The sequence below is a fragment of the Meles meles genome, chromosome 20 (genome assembly GCF_922984935.1).
Source record: "Meles meles chromosome 20, mMelMel3.1 paternal haplotype, whole genome shotgun sequence".
In the NCBI taxonomy this organism is placed as follows: Eukaryota; Metazoa; Chordata; class Mammalia; order Carnivora; family Mustelidae; genus Meles; species Meles meles.
The window spans coordinates 24,382,836-24,402,399 of NC_060085.1; positions in this window are offsets into that span (position 1 = coordinate 24,382,836).

The following is a 19,564-nucleotide window of genomic DNA, read 5'->3' on the forward strand; positions in this document are numbered from 1 at the left end:
CCAGGCCCTTTTTTACCTTTAAAGAAGTATCCCCAAGTGTGATCCCCAAACCCCTAGGAGGTTCCCAAGACGCTTTTGGGAAGTCTGTGAGATCAAAACTATTTTTGTAAATCACTAAGCACTAATAAATACAGTATAACTGAAACTAATATATTACATGTCCCTTATATCTCAATCAAAAAAACAGAATACAAAGTAAATCATAATAGATGCTCAATACTCAGAAAATGAGCAAACCCCTTACTGATGGGTCTGAGGGTCAGAGCGCACGCCTTAGACAAAACCCACCATGCCAACACCAATTCTCAATGCCACACATGGGAGGGGGCTGAGGAAGGCTCCTCCTTGGGGAGATAAGGAGAAGAGAAAGAATACTGGCAGCCCTTCCCCAGGGACAAGGTGCCCACTGGCCAAAAACCTTGGGCCCGACACAGTGCTATAAATGCATAACTTCCCACTTGGCTCTGCATTTTTCCAGTTTCTTGCACACACATCTGGAACATATTAGAAAGGGGTCAGACTGGTTTGGAAAATGTTTGGGTAACTCTGGACATGGGAGGTGGAGCTGGAAACCTGTAGGAAAGAACATGACCCCCAGACAGAGTTCATGGCTATGGCCAGAGAGCTAGGGCCTGCCAGGCAAGGACAAGCTCCCTGGGCCTCCCCGACTCTTGCCCTACTCTTCTGGAGGCCTTGGACTCCCCCACCTTCAGAGACCCCCTTTCATACTTGCTTTGGTCAGGAGACATCCCTCCAAGCCCCCCAGCACCATCCTTCCCCTGTTGCCTCTCCTGACCCAAACCACAAACTCAACCCAGGCCCTGCTCCATGAATAATAACAGCAGTGACAGTAATAGTAACCCATAAATTATTTCCAGTCTACTGAGCCCTCGTGCTCCAGGTAGAGAGTTTTACATACATCCTCTCACTTTATCCTTTGAACAAACCCTCAAGTGACACATATTCCTGTTCCTACTTCACAGAGAAAGAAACGGAAGGGCAGAAAGGCGACCTAACTCCCCCGTGGGCATAAAGCTTAAAACCTAGCCCAGAATGAGCCAACCCCAAAGCTTGTTCATGACACACACAAGATCCACAGTCCAGTGATACTTCCGGAACATAAAAGAATCTGTGTAGAAGCTGATTCCTTTTCTCCCAAATCTAAGAGATGTCGAGGAGCTAAGAGGAGTTTGAAAGCAGGGGCAAAGTTCCCATCCATGGCACCCGCTCACCGGTACCAACGAGACGAGCTCCTGTCTTAAATTCACTCTCCTCTACCCTCCGCTGTAGCTCTCCAATCAAACCTTCCGGTCAAATTCAGTTCCCGGCACTAGCCTCATGAGCTTGACCCAACATCAGCTGCTACAGCAAACTCAGAAACCCGCTTGCTCAGCCCACCCCACTTCTCAGAAGACTGCTTCAGAATTGAGAGAGGTTAATTTTCTAAAACACTTCTTCATTTGGGCTCTCCCTGAGAAATCCAGGGTTAATGTTTAACTCTGGGCTTGCGGTGGAGACCAGTCCATAGGCTCGACAGAGCAGAGAGAACGGAGGCTGGCCAGGGCACATCCCCTGCTCATGGCTCCCGGGCCAAGGACACCACAGCCCTGCCGCTGGGCGCTGCCTCCAGGGACAGTGGCAAAGGGAACAAAACGGACCCCGGAGAAAAGCCACAACTGCAGTCCACGTCACACAAACCTGTTCTAGGTCCAGAGCTACACTGTCCCGTGTAAGCCCTCCACCCTCTCCCGCGGCCCCACCCCGTGGCTCCCGGGACCAAGGCAAATAATCAAGACTTCCTGCATGAAATACACTTTGGATCTTGAAGACTTCTCATGAAGGCGAATGATCTCAGTAACAACGGCCAGACTGATTTCATGTGGAAATGATAAATATTTTTGACATATTGGGTTAAATATATTATCAGAATTAATTTCACCTCTTTCCTTTTGCTGTTTTTATAGGCTATTGGTCAATTTCAAATTACATAGGCAGTTGGCATCCCATTTCTATCTGACAGCACAGAACAGAGACCCTGGACACAACCGTGCCTGGTGCTTCTTCCTCCCCCTCCCACCCCAGGGCTCGGTCACTGGCTGCACCATCCTCCTCTCTAACGCCTGCCCCTCCCTTGCTCCAGAGCTGCCCAGGGCTCCCCATGACGGTTCACATCAACCTAAAGTCTTTCCCCCTAGTCTTCCAGGCAGCCCTGGTGGATGCACTGGCCCTGTGCTGACCTCAGCTAATGACCCCGAAGCCATCCCCACCCTCTTTCATCCCTTCCACCTTCCTGGCATGCTGCCTGTGCAGGGCCGAGAACAACCCCCTCCTGCCCCCACTCCTCATGGTCTTTTACCTTAGAAGTTTGCACGTAATTACTCCTTCCCTCCTCTTTAATGAGCTCCTGGCTCCCAGGGTGCAACAAGGAACATGGGCCCAGACTTGCCCTCCTTCTGCCGCTGGTTGCGGCCCAGCCACACCCACTTGGCCCTAGTACTAATGCCCAACAGGTGGGGGCCTCCTGACCCCAGCCGGTCACTCGCACTGCACACCTGAGGGGAATGACACCCAGGCAGAGGGACGGGGACTGGATGCTCCCTGCTCCCACAGCTTCTCCTCGGGGGCTCCTATGCGGGCAACCACCTTCCCGCTTGCCCTTTCTCAACTATTCAGGCTCCTCCTCTTCCGGGAAGCTCTCTTCCCACCACCCCAGGCGTCCTTCCCTTTAGCCCAGCAACGCCCACTCTTCCCCCTTTTAGCAACTCCGGAAGCACTCACCCGCCGGGCAGAAGGAAACGCCTATTGTCTGCGGTCAGACGTTCATCAAGCCCCTGCACCTGTAGCATTTAATCCTTGCAGCAATTCCATGTCACAATAATCAGCCCAATTTACAGATGAGAAAACCGAGTGATAGAGGGATATTGGGAGTGATGGAGGAGATTGCTCAGGATCAGGCCCAGCCAGGATCTGAAGTCAGGCTGGGGCGCCTGGGTGGCTCAGTGGGTTAAGCCTCCGCCTTTGGCTCAGGTCAGATCTCAGGGTCCTGGGATCGAGTCCGCATTGGGCTCTCTGCTCAGCGGGGAGCCTGCTTCCGCCCCTCTCTGCCTGCTTCTCTCCGTACTTGTGATCTCTCTCTGTCAAATAAATAAAATCTTTAAAAAAAAAGAGAGAGAAGAAGTCAGGCTGTAAACTTCTGTGTTCTCTGGTCTTGTCAGAAGAGTGCAGACGGACCAAGGTTTGAACCCCAACTTTATCATTTCCAAGGTGCGTGGTGTTGTGCAAGCTTCTTAGTCCCTCTCATCAGTTTCCTCAGTTGTAAAACAGCAGGGATTATCTCAGAGCTGCCCTGAGAATTAAGTTGAGGAGGGAATACATTTAAAACAATCCTAGTGAGGAACTTGGCTGGCTCAGTTGGTAGGGCACATGACTCTTGATCTCAGGGTTGTGAATTCAAGCCCCACGTTGGGTGTAGAGATGACTTAGATATAAAATCTTTTCTAAAAAATGAAATAAATGAGGGGCGCCTGGGTGGCTCAGTGGGTTAAAGCCTCTGCCTATGGCTCAGGTCATGATCTCAGGGTCCTGGGATCGAGCCCTGCATGGGGCTCTCTGCTCAGCAGGGAGCCTGCTTCCTTCTCTCTCTGCCTGCCTCTCTGCCTACTTGTGATCTCTATCAAACAAATAAGTAAAAATCTTTTTTAAAAAATGAAATAAATGAAACAATGCTAAAAAATGATCAGTGGCGGTGGAAGCAAGGTCAGAGTGATGCCTGCTGAAAATGGATGCAAGCCAGGGAGTGTAGACCACCTCTAGAACTGGAAAGAGAAGGAACAGACTCTCCCATCAAACCCCCAGGGGGAAAATAACCCTGCCGCCTTTGATTTGAGCCCATGAGACCCACTGCCACGCTTCTATCCCAACCTGCAGAACTGTAAGAGAATATATGTGAGTTGTTTTGGGACAGTTAAAAACACAAACAGTGCCTACAAGTTCCACATAGTAAGTGCTCAATACGCTTAAGTTGTTGGTATTAATGAGGACCCAATCTTGTTCTCCACTAGCCTGGGAGCTCCTGGACTATGAGACATGCCGATGGGGCATTCTTGGTCTCCCTGCCCTAGTCTGTAGTGATGGTCTTGAGGGTGCCATAAGAGTGAGAGGGAGGGCGGCGGGAAGGACATAAGTATTGTGGGCTGAATGTTTGTAACTCCCATTCCTATATTGAAACCCTAACCCCCAAAACAATGGGGAGGTAATCAGGGTTAGATGGGGGCAGGAGGGTGGGGATTAGCAAGTCTCTCCTTCTCCCCCTGCCCTCCCTGTCCTGTGAGGACACAGTGAGAAGGTGGTGGTCTACAAGTCGGGAAGAGGGCCCTCCCCAGAAAATGATGATGTGGGCACCCTGATCTCACCGTTCAGCCTCCAGTATTATGAGAAAATAAACTCCTGTTGTTCCAGCCACAGGTCTCTGTTATTTTGTCGTGGCAGCCTGAGCAGACCGAGACAGGAGGTCAGTCCACTTTCACTCCATGTTTCAAAAAGCCCAGAAGACGAGGAGTGACACAGTCCAGGCTCACAGGAATCTCGAGAGCTCAGTGCTTCACGGCACAGAGGCCTCCATAGCCAGCACAGGAAGACAGTCTTCTCTCCACATCTCTTGGACCTTTCAACTAAGAAAAGAACTGGGCTAGAATAGCCCAAGTGTGAGAAACAAGCCCAGGGGCTTTCATCTGGACACTGGCCAGGTGGGATGTTTTCTCAGAGCTCTTCACTTCGTGGGTCCAGACCACGCTTTAAAATGCAACCACTGGGACACCGGGTGGCTCAGTGGGTTAAGCATCTGCCTTCGGCTCAGGTCATGATCTCAGGGTCATGGGATCGAGCCCCACATCGGACTCTCTGCTCAGTAGGAAACCTGCTTCTCTTTCTCTGCCTGCCTCTCTGCCCATTTTTTTTTTATTTTTAATTTATTTATTTATTTTCAGCGTAACAGTACTCATTATTTTTGCACCACACCCAGTGCTCCATGCAATACGTGCCCTCTCTATTACCCTCCACCTGGTTCCCAACCTCCCACCCCCCGCCCCTTCAAAACCCTCAGGTTGTTTTTCAGAGTCCATAGTCTCTCATGGTTGACCTTCCCTTCCAATTTCCCTCAACTCCCTCCTCCTCTCCATCTCCTCATGTCCACCGTGTTCTTTGTTATGCTCCACAAATAAGTGAAACCATATGATACTTGACTCTCTCTGCTTGACTTATTTCACTCAGCATAATCTCTTCCAGTCCCATCCATGTTGCTACAAAAGTTGGGTATTCATACTTTCTGATGGAGGCATAATACTCCATCATGTATATGGACCACATCTTTCTTATCTATTCATCCGTTGAAGGGCATCTTGGTTCTTTCCACAGTTTGGCAACCGTGCTCTCGGCCCATTTTTGATCTCTGTCTGTCAAATAAATAAATGAAGTCTTTTAAAAATAAATAAATAAATAAATGCAACCGCCATGATACAATTCCTTCTCCTGATCTCAAAAGGAACAGTGCACATTGCAGACAAGTTTTTAGGTGTAAAAAAGAAAATGGGTGTCAATCCTACCATCCAGAGAAAGCACACTGTTAATATTTTGTGCATCCCCACCCCACCAATCTTTTTAGGGCCTGTATAAAGAGGGTGACCTCTAAGATTCTCCCACAGCTGAGCTCGGGCTACAGATATGCTTCATAACCTTCCTTTCCCCTTCAATCTTAGATCAGAACTATTTTCCCTTCTCACTAAAATTTCTTTGTAGACCATTTCATCATTGGGTGGAACCATAATTTATGTAACCATTTCCCTATTGTTAGACGTTGAGGTGGTTTCTAACAGCACACCACCATAAATAATGCCATGAGGAACAAGCCGCTACATAAATTTTTATTCACTAACCTACCCTGACCACGTCCTTATGATGGATTGCTGGACACAAGATGGCGGAGATCGCCCACCAGAGCTGCTTTATGACTTGTGACCCACCCTGTGTGGCAGAAGTGTGAGAGAGTCTGCCTCACCACATCCTCACCAGCATTGAGTATTATCCCTTTTCAATATTTCGATCACGTACTCGAATATCTGTTTGTGTAGTTCTTTAAATACTAGTGAGAAAGAATCAGCACAGGTTTTGATAATTTGGCTCTAGAGGGAAAAAAAAACCAGGTCCAGGAATGTTCTACTGAATTTGACACCAGCTGGAATTAGACATTTGTTTCAAGAAATGCAGTATTAGGGGCGCCTGGGTGGTTCAGTGGGTTAAGTCTCTGCCTTCAGCTCAGGTCATGATCTCAGGGTCCCGGGATTGAGCCCCACTTCAAGCTCTCTGCTCAGCGGGGAGCCTGCTTCCCCCGCTCCCTCTCCCTGCCTCTTTGCCTACTTGTGATCTCTCTCTGTGTCAGGTAAATAAATAAAATCTTTTAAATATAAATAAAAAAGAAATGCAATATTACAATATTTAACCACACTTTGTGATTCTGACTCATGGGTAGCAAAATAACCAAAGCGGAGGTTTGAACAGCCTGGCATTGGGAACAGACAAGCAGACGGGGAAGCAAATACCAGTATTTATAGAGTGCTTTCCAGGAACCTGTTGTTAACACGCAGTGCGATACTAAAATTTAAATCCTATAAAGTAACATTCTTTCTAGCTCTAAAGACAGGGAGAGACTGAGACCCAGAGAGCGTTTGTGGGTGACCCAGATGACTCAAGCAGTAGGGGGGTATGGGAATTCCAACGCAAGCCCGTTCGCCCTCCGGGCAACCTCGTTCTTTCCACTTGCCCATTTGGGCTGCGGTACAACCCATGCGCAGCTTAATCTGAAGGTAAGCTCTCTCATTTAGGATGAAATACCCATACCACCTGCTTATTTCACTAGATTCTCCAGCAAACTGTTTCCTATAGAATAGGAGGGAAAGCCTTATTTATCATTACCCAACTTATCATTGACTGAAAACAGCCATGAATCACAAACAACTTTATACATTGGTATGTATTGCATTCCTAAAATGTATATGAAAGTTAAATGTAAAAAGAGAGAGAGAGAGAGACTCCAACAAAGAAAGAATATGTCTTATCAAGGAATTATATTCAAGGAGAGCTAAAAACAAAACAAAAATCCATAGTCCAGGGCTGTGAGTGGCCTACAATAGTCACCCTGGTCATTCTTAGACATGGATATGCTTACTGCCAATACGCCAACACATACAAGACACCAGGTCGCAGGAAATGAAAATCCATTTCTCTGAAATAATTATGTACTGGCACACCTGAGTGTATTCTGAAGTTGCATTCGGATGATGGAACTCAGGGTACCTGGGTCTAGTTCAGCAGAGAATCCGCTTCATCTTCTCCCTCTGCCCTCTCCTCTCCCCCACCTTTACTCTCCCCCACTGCTCATGCACAGGCTCTCTTGCTCTCAAATAAATAAATAAATAAATAAAATCTTAAAAAAAAAAAAAAAGATGGAAAACTCTGATTTTAGTTTTGGGAAGAGGAACTTATTGGTGGTTTTCTAGAAGGGGCAGTGCACATCCCAAGGAAGAATGGAGCAGGAGTCTGCCTGCACTAATGGTTTTCACCAACTATTTTGAAAAACTGGGCAAGAAAAGAATTGATTATCCATCTTTCTCTTGATAAAGTGAGCTTTCTCAAGCTATATCCCTTTGAAGAATACCAGACAGGGAGCATAGATATATTCCTGGTCATAAACGGTTAGCCGGGGGACTTGAAAAGCAAGTGCCTTGTATTTCAGGCTGGGTCTTGCCTTTTCCTTATGAACCAAGCCTGTCTGTCTGTCTGCCAGCCTTTTCCCCTTCCTTCTCTCCTTCCTTTGACTTATTTATTATGAATTACAAATAGAAATACAGCATTTTGGTACAAAGCCCCAAATCTTCAACACAATTTATAAGCTCTTCATGACCCCCAGCTGACCTTTCCAATCCAGTCAACCACCATCACCGCATTTTTGGTCTTCTTGTCACATGGGCCATCTTTCTGTTTCTCAGAGACGCTATTCCACCACAGGACTTTCGATGTTGTTTTTTTGTTTTGTTTTGTTTGTGCTCTCTTTCTTTCTCTCCTCTCTCTAAAATAAATAGATACGTCTTTGAAAAAAAATCTACACACACATTGACCGTATAAAATAATAATTACGAATGTCTACTTTTGGGTATTAAAACAACGAATATACTGATCAAACGAGCACTTACATTAGGAGGAATGCAACTGGAATTAAAATAATCCAGGAATCTCTCCTTGTTTGAGAAGAGAATGGAGGCACTGATTAACATTAGGTTCTATTAAGTATAAATGTTGAGGCATCTAGGGTATCCACATTTAAAAATTAGATGGACAATATAGCTCCCAAAACAAAAAAAGGAAGAAAAATGGAATGAGGAAAAGGAAACAAAAAGTGTCCAAAAGAAGAGAAAGGAAGATAAAAGAAATAAAAAGTAGGGCGCATACAAAGCTCAAAATCTATCAAGGATCAGAAGCAATATAATGAATAAAACTTTTTAATTAAAAGTTAGAGATATAAGAAGATGAAAAAAATTAAAGACTAAAAAAAGTCCCAACTCTAGATGTTTAAAAGAAGCATTCACAACCTAAAGACATCGGGTAGTTGAGTAAAAGGAAAGAAAGAGCAAATTACCAACCCAAAAAAAGACAATGGTAGCCATATTAACGTCCAACCCAGGAGATTTGGAAGTTCAAAGCATTGCTAGCTTTAAAGATACTACGTAATAAGGAAAGCCTCCTTTTTGCAGAAAGACACTAAGTGAAGAAACAAACGAAATTTACACCTTCAAGTGTTGGGAAAATACAGTCATTGAAAGGGGGCGCTCTCTCCAAACAAGGGGGCACCCGTCCATTGACTAAGGATACATCACCATACTAGGGACATGGGAACCCCCATACCACCTGTCTCAAGCAGAGAGACCTCCCCAAGCTCACCAGGGCTTCATTTCCCTCTACCACTGGCCAAGTGATCTGACTCCTGCTACTGTCCAGCACAGGTCCTCAAGTGTCCCACTGAATTCCATGTACCTAAATGCTACGTAGCTTACGTGTCAGTGGTCACCCCTTCTTCTTCAAGCCCCAGGGTGGAAACCTAAAGGGTCCCAAGTGCTCTGTGCCAGAGAACTCCCTTCTGATTCTCCCTCACCCCCAGACTTTACCATGTAAGTCCGAGCTGAATTTTTTCGTCATTCATTTATTCAACCTACACGTTTGCACACATACCAGGCGCCGGGCACTGTCTGAGGTACACAGGAGAAATTCTTGAGAGTTCCCGTCTGACTCAGTAGCTGGCCTAGAAAATCCTGCTCCTGTCACTGCCTGGGGAGGGAAGTGTGTAATATCAAGTACCAGACTGCCAAGCCATCTTCTACCCTTGGAAACCGAAACTGTTCCAGCTTCAAGCACACAGGTGGCCCTCAGTTACCCTTTCCCTCAGTTCCCAAGAGGTCATTTCAAACATGTCAACCCTATTTCACCTCTCCATTGCTTTTTTAAATGACCTTTAGGGGCACCTGGGTGGCTCAGTCGGTTAAGCATCTGCCTTCAGCTCAAGTCATGATCCCAGGATCCTGGGATGGAGCCCCGCATCGCCTCCCTGCTCGGTGGGGAGTCTGCTTCTCCCTCCCTCTCTGCCCCCTTCCCTCCTTGTGTGCATACTCTCTCTCTCTCTCTCTCTCAAATACATAAAATCTTTTTAAAATGATTTTTAAAATTTAAAAATTTAAAAATTTAAAATTATTGCCAAAATTTATTTAGCTAATTATTTATTTAATTAATTGCCAAAAATTAATGTCCATCAGAAAAATTATAACCTAAAGATTAATAAAGTTAAAAAACTGATTCTGCCATTTAGGCATAATTACTGTGAATGATCTTTGGTGTACTCTGTTCAAACTGTCTTCTCGGGGTGCGTGGGTGGCTCAGTGGATTAAGCCGCTGCCTTCAGCTCAGGTCATGATCTCAGGGTCCTGGGATCGAGCCCCGCATCAGGCTCTCTGCTCCGCAGGGAGACTGCTTCCTCCTCTCTCTCTGCCTGCCTCTCTGCCTACTTGTGATCTCTCTCTCTGTCAAATAAATAAATAAAATCTTATAAAAAAAAAACTGTTCTCTCTCTCTCTCACACACACACACTCAAATCTTTTTGCCCACTGATTTCCATTATGAAGGAATATTTCGTCTAAGGGCAAAAAGGCGGTGAAGACCTTTGCATATCACGAGGCTCTTTCTGTTTTCTCTCTCTCTCTCTCTCTCACACACACACACACACACACACACACACACTCAAATCTTTTTGCCCATTGATTTCCATTAGGAAGGAATATTTCATCTAAGGGCAAAAAGGCAGTGAAGACCCTTGCATATCACGAGGCTCTTTCTGTTTTCTCTCTTTCTCTCTCTCTCTCTCACACACACACACACACACACACACACACACACACTCAAATCTTTTTGCCCACTGATTTCCATTAGGAAGGAATATTTTGTCTAAGGGCAAAAAGGCGGTGAAGACCCTTGCATATCACGAGGCTCTTAATAATCACATGTTCCCAGGATTAACTACAAGTTCTTCATTGATAATTGACAAAATCAACAGCACACCAAATAGTAAGAGGAATACCTTTGAGTAGAGTCCCCCACAAAAGCAGAAAATTGAGATCTTTGTATTAGTTTTTTATAAACCCAGGGCGGACAGCCTCGGCACCCGACAGGCAACACAAGAGAAAACACTGACAGCAGCACGGCGCCTGTAGGAGACGAGTCCGTGCTCTCTGAACCCCTCCAAATTTTCCCCTCCCTTTGCAAAAATTGTGGCAAGGACCTTTAACAAGAGATCTACCCTCTTAACCATATTTTGTGTGTACAGAGCAGCCTTGTGAACTATAGCCATAATGTTCTACAAGGGAGCTCGGGTGTACTCATCCTGCATGACTGAGACTTTATAGTGGTTGAACAACCCCCTGCCTCCCCCTTCCTCCATCCTCTGGCAACCACTCTTCTACTCTTGGTTTCTATGAATTTGACTACTCTGGATCCCTGATGGAAGTGGGATCGTGCACTATTTGTCCTTCCGTGACTGGCTTATTTCACTTAGAATCACATCCTTCCGTTTCATCCTTCCTGTCACACCTGGCAGGATTTCCCTTTTTTAAGGCTGAGTAATACCCCATTATATGTATATATGCCTCATTGTCTGCATCCATTCTTCTGTTGATGGACATTGAGGTGGTGTTGTGAGTGGCTGTTGTGAGTGCAGATATATCTCTTCGAAGTCTTGATTTCAATTATTTTAGAAATAAACACAGAAGTGGGTTTGCTGGATTGTATGACAATCCTAGGAACCCCCACAAGTCAGGCTTGAGCCAGGGAGTTGCTGCCGGGCTGATGGAACAATGGGCTGCCAGGTGGGCCCATCAGATCCTCTGGCTCCAAACCCCGCATCCAATCTGACAGACTCCCGGGCAGGACAGATCGCCGGAAAGCTGGGAGTACAGGTTTCCAGATGACTATTCCAGGTCACTTGAGGAGCCTAGAAAAAGACAGCTTCTCCAGACTCACTCCAAGCCTAATGCATCTGAATATCCAAGGGCCAGGCCTAGAATCTGTATTTTATGAATACCCTAGCTGATGTTGGAGCTTTGTCAAATTTGGAAAGCACATCAGAGGGCCAAGTCGTGACTTTCTTGGATTCCAGGAGACCTCTCAACCTCCTCCGTCAAGCTTGTGTCGGATTGTTGGATTAGGTGATTGCACAGCAGAGACCTTTAACTGTCATGGCCAGAGCCGTCATCGGCGCTCTGAGCACCTGCCGCAATAGGGCCCTCCGTTTTCACGTTCTGCATCAGCATCTGCCTCTCTCCAGCGTCTTTTCCCACAACTGGGCATTATACATACAAGGGAAAAGTTCCACAGGATAAAGCAGCTGATCTGTGAGTTACAAATTCTAAATTCTAGGGAGACTGTTCTCTGTAAGATGATTTTTCTGGCTTAAATCACACTCCTGTTGGCCACAGGGGCCTGTGCTAAAGACAGTGGGGGCCACTCTTTCTCCTGCAGGGGCACCTGGAGGCTCTGGTGAGTGCGGGCATGGCTGTGGACCAATGCTTCTAAGAGACTTTTCCTCCATGGTGGGAAGTCCTATGGCCGCGCTGTCATTTTGGATATGTGGCTATTGAGTACTTGAAATGTGGCTCATGGAGGAACTGCATTATTTTATTTTAATTAATTTACATTTAAATAGCCACAGCCAGCTACAAGCTCCTGTTTTGGACAGCGCCCACTGAGGGGGGCAGGGAACAACAGATTTGTTTCACAGACTGATACTCAGAGAGGGAAAATGACATGCCTGAGGTCACCGAGTGAGACAGGGCGAGGATTCAAACCCAAATGCAATCCATGATACGTGAACTGCTTGCCACACACATACACACCCGGGCACACAAAGTGTGTAAATTGTTGATAGGGGATCAAAAAAAGCTGAACATCCTGCTTCTGAGATATCAGCTCTGTTTTAGTTACAAAGCCAAAGCAAAAAAGGAAAGCCACGAAGCAGGACATACACTATCAATCCGCCTCACCATGTAGACAGTCCAGCCAGGGGATTTGGCTGTCTCCGCCGCCAGAGCTGGCTCGAGAGCGGCCTTGTGGTCGAGCATGTTTTACTGCGTGCCCAAAACTCCAAGATAGCTGGGCCTCCCAGCACAAAAGTGATGGCCGGGGGCGCGGGGAAGGGGGCCCAGAGGCAGTGCCGCAGCTCCCAGAGTGAACACCACATCTGACAGGTCACATTGGGGCCACCGCACGGATGGGGACAGGGCCCCACCGCCCTGGAAAGCGTCCCCGGCTGCCTCCTCTGCTCACCGCGCCCAGGGAAAACTTGGTTCTAGCAGTTACGGTCAGCCATTTAAATCACATTACCCTGTAAGTGGATATACAAATTGTCAGCCCTAATGAAATTTAGGAGGAAGCGGTGGGAGGGGTGAAAACACTCAGAACTGGTTTCTTGGTTTTCGGACCCGGATTCAAGTGGTTTACACTCCTCGCTGCAAACGTGCTTGGAGTGCGGTTTCTCTGCCAGCTCTCGGGGGCTCTCCCGGGGAAGCCCGGGTTGAGTCTTCTCCACCGCCCCCCACCGCCCCCGTTCGCCCTGAAACTGCACCGCGAGGCCGAGCCCCTTGCACACACGGAGCTGCTGCCGGCAGCAGAGGGTCTTCCTCTTCTCTGCACCCCACCAAAGGCCTGGCGCTCGGAGGCATCCGGGAAATGTGGAATGAAAGAGGCCGAGCAGACAGCCCCCATGCACAGCCTGAATCGTGAGAGTCGGAGAGGCCCTCGGAAAGGAAATCCACCGGGCGATGCCAGAAATGCCTCCGCAGAGACTGCGGGGGCGGCGCGGGCGGGGAAGAGGCCCCTTTCAGTGTCTTCTCGCAGAACACTCGGACTCCCGAGACCCTGCGCTGAGCTGCGTATAGGATTAACTAATGAATTATCTGCCACTCAATAATCGATCAGGCCTCTCTCTCCGGGTCGGACAGGAGAGCTAATGGAGGGAGATAATAATATAATGGCTTCCATTTATGGAGTGGTTACCCCGCGTGCCTGACACCACGCAAGCACTTGGCCCCGTAATCGTCCCCAAAGCCCTGCTCAGTGGATACCGTCTGCCCTCTTTACAGACGAGGAAATGAAAGCTCAGAAAGGTCAAGAAACTTGCCTAAGACTGTGCAGGTGTTTCTGATTCCACAGCTCACAGTTTTTTCCTACCCTCCCCGCAGGCACCCCCCCCCCCCCCCACCCCATGCGGGTGGGTCACCTGGAGGATGCTGTGAGCGTGCGGGTGTGTCCTGGAGGGAGATGTGCCAAAGAGAAGCTTTCCCTACCGCGCAGGTCACTGGGGCCCAAGCAGCCTGGGCCAGCTTTCATTTGCGTTTCTTCTATTCCCAAACATCGGGCCTTGAAATCCCATTCTCCACCTTGACATGAAATCTATTTCCTGGGACAAAGACATTGCTCTGCAGGAAATCAGACTCACTTCCTCGTGTGACCCCTCCAAACCAAGGTGCGTGTGTCAGGGAGTGAGGCCCAGAGAAAGAAAGGAATGTGCCCAAAGTCACACAGTAAAGCGGTGGCCAGCATGAGACCAGAGTCCAGACATTGGAAGTTTTGCTGGGAGCCCTGCCTAAAGTCCAGGTCCAGGCTCCCAGCGCTGGTGCATGCGCAAAGGGAAACTTTGCCTGACACCCCCCCCCCCCCCCAGGGCTCTCCGATGGCACAAGAATGAGACTTCTGAGATGGGTTCAACTTGAAACCTAGCACAAGTGACTCTGGGTCTGGAACAAAATGTTAGATTTCTAGCATGCCTAGCTTTCCCTCCTTCTCCTCCCAGCAACCCTGTGGGGCGGAGAGACCTGACTTTGCTTCTTACCAGCACTATAGATTGGGAAACATATGTAATCTGCTGAAGCTTCTCTTGCTCCTATAAAATAGAGACAGAAACCCTTCTTTGTGTCAGATGCTGAGAGTTCAAACAAAATAATATAAGTAGAAATATTATGTGCTTAATAAATGGGAGCAGTTGCTGATAAATCTGGGCCGTGAGTTACAAAACCTTCTTATGCCCACTATGTGGACAAGAAGACTGAGGCCCAGAGGAAGCTCAGCAGCTTGCCCAGGGGAGCACAGTTTGCTACCCACAGGAAGTGAAGTGGGGCGAAGGGTGTGCCTAGAATTCCGAAGTCTGGGCTGCTCTTTCCAGCCTCAGAATCTTGCTCCGTACAGAGGAGGTAAGTCCCCACCCTGCTCATGTCATAGTCTCTCCTAAGACATGGGAACGCATTCCGCAGAGTTTCCCATGGATGGGGGAGGACTCGGCATGTCTGAGCTGAGGCTAAGCCCATCCTCTGACTCCCCACCCTCTGCTTCCCCAGCCTGAACCTGATCAAGAAACCTTCAGGAGCCCCCTCCCAGTGCCTTGAAGGGCGGGCCCTGCAATTTGCTGAATCAGGGAAGCTCATGAGTCATTGAAAGCCAGCGATGGAACGTGGCTGCTTTCTCCCCACGCCAGTGATCACCACCACCATCATCCCTATTATAACCTGAGTGCCTTCTTGTTACCTAGCCATCCTCGCCAACACTGTATAACCCTATCATACCTTCATGTTACCCATAAGAATACTGAATGAAGCTTGGAGAGGCAAGTAACTGGCCCAAGGACACACAGCTAAGAGAAGCAAAGCTTGGAGCCAGGCTTTCTGAACCCCAAATTCTTCATCCTCCCCTCTGCACATATGGTGGGTTTCTAGGGGTGAGAGGAGGGTATCCTTCTGCAGGTGCTATCACAGGAGAGACGGGAGATAGACCACCACTCAAACACTCTGGAATCTTAACCCATGGGAGAGATGGATTGCAAAGCTACGGCAGCAGCTGAGATCCTATACAGACCCCCTTTGCAATGTGACATTGCCACTGCTCTCATCCAGAGGGAGAGTCTAGCTTCTCCACCTTGTGAACATGGGACTCTCCTTGGGATGCTTTGACTCATACAACACCGCAGAAGGGAGACAGTGTAACTTCTGAATTCAGGTCTCAAGGAGCCTTGAAGCTTCTTTTCTCCCATTCATGGAATGTGGTACCACAGTGTGAAGGAGCTCAGGCCAGCTTCCCTGAAGCTAAGAGAACACATCGAGAGAAAAGCCTAGGCAGCAGCCAGAATCAAACACTGACCTGTGAGTGAGGCCTCGTAGGACTATCCAGCCCCTAGCCAACCTGCCAGGCCCCAAGTAAGGGCAGAGGAACCCTAGCTAACCCAGTCCAAACTGTTGACCCACAAGATCACAAGTCATTCAGCAATAAAGTAATAAAGGGAGTGACTTGATTGCTCCTGGCCTCAGTTTTCACATCTATAAAATGGGGATGACATTTGTATCCATATTGATGAGCTTATTATGAAGAGTGAATGAGATGAAGCCCATGAATCGAATCTTGGACTGAGTCTGGCAAGGAGTCAACGGCGTCACCACCAAGGGGGTCACCACTGGTGTGCACAGCTCCGGTCCTGGCATCTGAGGTGTGTGGCATGAGGAGATCCCTTTGGTGGGTGGAGAGAGTGTGTACATAGAGGGCGGCCCTGGGACAAGAGTGTGAGGTAGAACTTATAGCAGGTCACACTAGTGGAACAGAGGTTGGCAAGCATGTGGCTAGAATCTTCTTGGTTACAGGGACTTGAAGGCCATCTCAAATTGGGCTAGAAGCCCGGGATTGCAGGGTTTTGAGCCAACGCGCTGCAACACCAAAATGTCCCCAAGATTGTGAAGTCCTTCAGACTCCAAGATCTAAGGAACCGAGGAGGCAGACATCTTCACAGGGTCATTAAAGGTCGGTTCTGACCATGCCCTACCCCTGCCGAATATTTTCCCATGATTCCCCGTCCCTCTAAAGAAGATATCTAGGCCCTGGCTAACTGCAGTGTGAGCTGCGGTGCCCCCAACCCTCACCATCCCCCTTCCCCTTAATAAGCTGGCATACCCCTCAACCCACAGTTCCTTGGATAGACCACATCTTCTCCTACCCCCGGGCATTTGCACAAGCAGTCCTCTCCTTCCTGAATGCTTCTCCCACTTAACCTAGATAGCCCCTACTTGCCTTTAAAAGCTCAGCTAAAACATCACTTTCTCTAGGGCACTCCCTTGAAATCCACGTCCGGGTTTGGCTCTCCCCCCACCCCGGGCCCCCTCTGGCACCCCATCCTTCCCTGATCTCATGTCATTGTGACTGCCCATTACTCAGGGAGGGCTGGACCATGTTTGCTTTGCTCACCACTGTAACCCGTCACCTAAATCAGTGCCAGCATACAGTAAGTGTTCCTTAAATATCCCTTCCTACCAAGTAAGTGATAATGCACTAAATGAGTTGGGAGGTCCTTAGAGATAAAACAGCAACAGAAAGGAAATCAGAGGCTCAGCAAAGGGAAGAGATTTGCCTCAAATTACACACAAAGCTATGTCAGAAGCAGGAAAAGGCCCCACCTTTACTGAATTTTCTTAGATGGCTGGGAGGGACCCTGGTTGATGGAGGGAGGAGCCCTCCTTGATAAACGAACGTGGATGAGTCAGGACCTGTCTGAGCTTCCCAGGGGATGGCATTCTCCAGGTGAAACTGCATGCTTCTGGCCAGTGTCCTCTGGATGAGAAGATGTGCAAGGGACCTTCCCAATCTGTGACCCTTCCACCTAGGGACCCCCACTGTGTCTGAGGACTTGGTGACTGACCTGGGTTCTGACTGCAGGAGCGTGACGGGTGGACTGAAGTACCAGGAGAAGCAGCGTGCCGGGTAGCATAACTACGTGTTGTATCAAACTCCAAGATGCCTGTCCGTTCATAGAAGTTTACAATTTAGTCACGTAACAGTGCGAGGAGGGAGTTTCTGGTGAGTGCATGGCTTTCTTCCCTGGGATGGAGGGGTCAAGGACCTGGCTCGTCCTGGCTCCATCAATCCCTAGCACGTCAGAGCCCGCTGCCCCCAATGGGTGGAAGGGAAAGATGCCACGGAGAACTCATAGTGGCTGCTCAAAAACGCCAACCTCCAAAACCAACAGACGCCACCTCTGTTCACGTTCCATGGCTAGAAACTAGCCCTTTGGCTGGACCTCGCTGCAAGAGGACCTGGGCAATGCAGTCTTTGGAGGGGCAGCCCTCTGGCAGGATCAGTTCCACATCAGGAGAGGAAGAGCATGAATTCTGGGTGAACAGTCGGCTCTTGGGTCAGACTCAAGTTTTCTAAACTTCCATTTCTTCATCTAGAAGATGAAGACAACAGCATTACTTCAGAAAATTCTTGAAGAATCTTACTGAAATGAATGAAAGATAAAACGCTTAGCAAGTGCTGGGTACAGAATAAGTGCCTACCCACTTTTTTTTTTTTTAAACCATTAGAAATTAGATTCGATTAGATCCGAGGACATCTGGACCCCCTCTTGGCTTCCTTCACCTCCTCTGCTTTTTACACCTTCCTCTCTCCCTTTCTGTGCTTCTCTGTTCCCCTTCCTTTCTTCCTTTTCTGCACCTCTGTCGTCTCTCTGTGTCTCTAGACTCCCCTCTTTGCCTCTCTGAGCACATCCTTCCCCTCCTGTCGAGCCACACTAAGCAGCAGATGGGCTGTCACTCGGGAGCAGCCTCCAAAGACACAAGGAAGAGATCCCAGCTCTCTAGACATGGCACAAGGCAGCCGTGGACCACAGGCCAGGCAGCTCTGGACTCAACAGCACCTGCCAGAAAGGGGGGCCTCGGTCCCAGTGCTTCCCATCTCCTCCACGGGTTGGGAGCAGGAGCTAAATGAATAGAAGTCAAAACCTCTGATCAACTCCGAGTTAAGCAGCAGGTTTCTTTCCTGCTGTTCTTTGATTTCAGCATTGTCAATGCACCAGAAAGAACATCGTCTGTCCCTCAGTGGGCAGTAATCAGTCGTCCATCATCTTCCAAACTTGTTTGGTCCTGACACGCTTCTGTTGAGCATCTCCTAGGTTCTTTGAGTGATAGAAGGTTCCTTAGAAATTGCAGCTCGAGATCAAAGAACAGAACACGCGTGTGTGAAGCTACTGGGGGCAGGCTGTTTAGAACAATTTAGCTGATAATTTATTGTCTTTGTTTTTGATGCTAATCCCCCCTCTTAAGTTGCTACTACTTGGGGGGACTTTGGAGGTGGCCTTTTGCAGGTTCTATCATGTAATTTCAGTATCCACCTCATTGCTCTTATGCCCAGGTTTCAGCTGAGGACACTAAGATTAAAGATTCAAGAATGGTGGTGGGGCTAAAACTTGAGAATGGGTATGGTTTTCATTCACTCATTAAATAGTTTTTGAGCTCCTGGGGCACCTGGGTGGCTCATTAGGTTAAGCCTCTGCCTTCGGCTCGGGTCATCATCTCAGGGTCCTGGGATTGAGCCCCACATCGGGCTCTCTGCTCGGCTGGGAGCCTGCTTCCCCCTCTCTCTGCCTGCCCCTCTGCCTACTTGTGATCTCTCTCTCTCTCTGTCAAATAAATAATAAATAAAATCTTTAAAAAAAAAAAAGTTTTTGAGCTCCTGTGATTTGACCAGAGGCGAAACTTTTTTATTTTTTTGCTTAACCTCATTGGCTAATTTATAAAGCCAGATCTTTTCAGTTGAGACCAATGGGTTTCAACCAGGGTGAGTTTGCCACCCCTCTCCCTGGGAGCATTCGACAATGTCTGGAGGCATACTTGGTTGTTAGCGATGGGAAGGTGATATTGGCATCTCGCAGAGAGAGGCCTTGGGATACCGATAATCATGCTATGATGCATAAGAAAGTCCCTTGCAGCTAAGAATTGGTCAGCCCCACGTGTCAACCTCGGTAAGGCTGCGAAACTCTTGAGTTAGAAAAATCCACCTTTGGGATGCCTGGGTGGCTCAGTGGGTTAAAGCCTCTGCCTTTGGCTCAGGTCATGATCCCGGGGTCCTGGGATCGAGCCCCGTATCGGGCTCTCTGCGCGGCAGGGAG